Genomic DNA, 2994 nt, shown 5'->3' on the forward strand with positions numbered 1-2994 from the left:
ATTTCTCATCTAGTATCAAATTCATTTGATGATTATGGGGGTTTTGTATGGTTTGGGATCCGATATTGCTAGAACTCCTTTCCCACTTTAAAAAAAAATTGATCCCTTGAGATTCTTCAAATTTGTTGCTCCAAGTGAATTAGATTGTTTTTTATTCTATAAGATTATCTTTTGATAGTTTGATTAGTATGGAATTGAATGTGTAAATTAGTTTAGTTAATATTGTCATTTTTACTATATTGATTCACCCTAAGTATAAGCAATAAATATTTCTCTAATTACTTACATATGTTTTTATTGTTAAAAAAAAATTTTGTAACTATAGTTCTTACATGTGTCCTGGCAGGTAGCCTCCACAAGTACTTTATACCATCTGAAATTATTTTAAGTGGAATTTATTTTTCTGCCTCTTCCTGAGGTAGTATTCAGAAATGTTAATGATTTTAGGTATTACAACTATGCTAAACTTATGTCAATTTTTAGTTGACTCTCTAGAGTTCTCTAAGTAAATCCTCACATCATCAGCCAAAAATAATAATTTGGTTTCCTCTTTTCCTCTTCTTGTTCTCACAATTTTTTTTTTGCTCTAATGCTATATCATATCTAGAATTCATACTAGTAATAGGAAACAATCTTGCTTTACCTCTCTTCCCCCCCCCCAGGCTGGGGTTAAGTGACTTGCCCAGGGTCACACAGCTAGTAAGTATTAAGTGTCTGAGACCAGATTTGAACTCTGGTCCTCCTGAGTTCAGGGCTGGTGCCCTATCCACTTCGCCACCTAGCTGCCCCCTTTACCCCTCTTCTTAATAGAAAAGCCCACAGTTTAGTAAGAGAGCATTATCTGAAATTGGGATAATTATATTAAGGAAAGCTCTATTTGTTTTTTATGCTTTCTAATGTTTTTATAAGAATGGATGCTATATTTTGTCCCAAAAAGGCATCTATTTATAGAATCGTATGATTTTGATGTTTCTTATCATTAATGTGGTCAATTGTACTATTAGTGTTCCTGATATTGAAGAGACTGCATTCTTGGTATAAATCCAGCCTGATCATGATAAAAATCCTTGTAATATTTGCTGTTGTTTCCTTGCTAATAATTTATTTAAAATTTTTGCCTCAACACTCATTGGTCTATAATTTCCTTTATTTTGACCTGTTCATATTTGTATCATAAAATTTGATAGAATCCCTCATTTTCCTATTTTGTTCCAGACAGTTTATGTCATATTTGAATTAATTGTTCTATAATGTTTGTTAGAATTTGCTTGTAAATTTATCTGGTGCTAAAGTTTTAATTTGGGGACATTCATTTATGCCTTCTTCAATTTCTTTTTTTAAAGATATTGATTTAAATATTTGACCTCTGGTCCTATTAATCTGGGTAATTTATATTGTTATATGTTTCATATTGGTTTTCAGTTTTATTGACATTTTGCTTAATGAGATAATACCTAATAATTCACTTCATTTCTTAATCATAGGTGGTAAAATTTGTCTTTTTAATTTTTAATACCTGTAATATGTTTTCTTAAAAAAAACTCATGTTAGCTAATAACATCTATTTTATTGTTTTTTTAAAAGTTGTTAGTTTGTCCTATTTTTCCTATTTTTGCCATGTTTTCTTTTGCTTTCATTTAGTTAATTTCTCTTTTGGTTTTTAAGAAATTCTCTTTTGGGAAGCTTTTAATTTATTGTTTTCTGAGGGTTTTGTTTTGTTTTTTAATTCCATGCTTAGTTCAGTGATTTGCTCTTTTTATTTTTTGTTGATGAAAATGTTTGGAGATACAAATTTTTCCCTAAATATTATTTTTGGCTAAATCTTTACAATGTCAACATACTGTCTTGTTGTTCCAATTTAACTTTTATGAAATTATTGATAGTTGTTATGATTGACTTTTTGGCTCATCTATTCATTAGGATTTAGTTTCCCAATGTCAAACTTTATTTCAAAAGTCCCATGTTAAATATCATTTTGTAATAATATCATCTTTAAAAAATGTGTTTAATATATTCCATGTTCTTTATTTGTTGGAGTTTTATGCTCTTATACATGGTTAATTTTTGTGAAAGTGCCATGCACATTTGAGATATATCTCTCCTCTTTTCAATATTATTCATGTATGTGATACCTAAATTGTTTAAAATTCTATTCCTCTTTCATTTGTTTTATTATTTGCTTGTTTGTTTTCAATTTAGTCTGAGAATGATAAATTGAGGACCTTTATTCTTATACCATAATTGTCTACTTTGTAACTCACGTAACTACTGTAACTTTTCCTTTAAGAACTTATAAATTGATTCAGTATCAACGGTACCTTTCAACAAAATATAATTTTCCTATTTATTTCATTTATCTGATCTTGTGTGTGTGTGTGTGTGTGTGTGTGTGTGTGTATGTCTTGATCTCAGGATCATGATTGTCACTTTTTTGTTGGTTTGATTTCTTTTTTTTTTTAATTTTAGCTGAAGAATAAAAGATTCTACATCAATTCCTTATTTGAAATATATGTGTCTTTTTCTTTCTTTTTTACTTCAGATGAGGAATAAAAGATTCTGTGCCAGCCAGCCCCTTATTGGAGCTATTTGTATTTGTTTCAATTGTCTTTCTTATAAACAACATTGCTGAATTCTTATAAACAACATTGTTGAATTTCTGATCCATTATGGATCTTCCACTTCATGGATGATTTTATTCCATTCACATTAACATATTATTATTATTATTATTATTATTATTATTATTATTATTTGTGTGTTTCCCATATCTTACTCTTACACTTTTCTTTTTTCCTTCCTATTCTTTAAGAGTTAATTTTGGCATTTACTAATCCCTTCCTTAATTTGTTTTGTTTTTCCTCGGATTCTCTCCACCTTTCTTTTAACTACTTTTCCTCTTGCTAAATAATTAGAGAAAATATATTATTTTCCTCAACTATATGTATATCCTATTCTCCTTTGATTAGTTTAGATAAGAGTAAAGTTCAAATGTCG

The sequence above is a fragment of the Sminthopsis crassicaudata genome, chromosome 3, assembly GCF_048593235.1.
Source record: "Sminthopsis crassicaudata isolate SCR6 chromosome 3, ASM4859323v1, whole genome shotgun sequence".
Classification (NCBI taxonomy): Eukaryota; Metazoa; Chordata; class Mammalia; order Dasyuromorphia; family Dasyuridae; genus Sminthopsis; species Sminthopsis crassicaudata.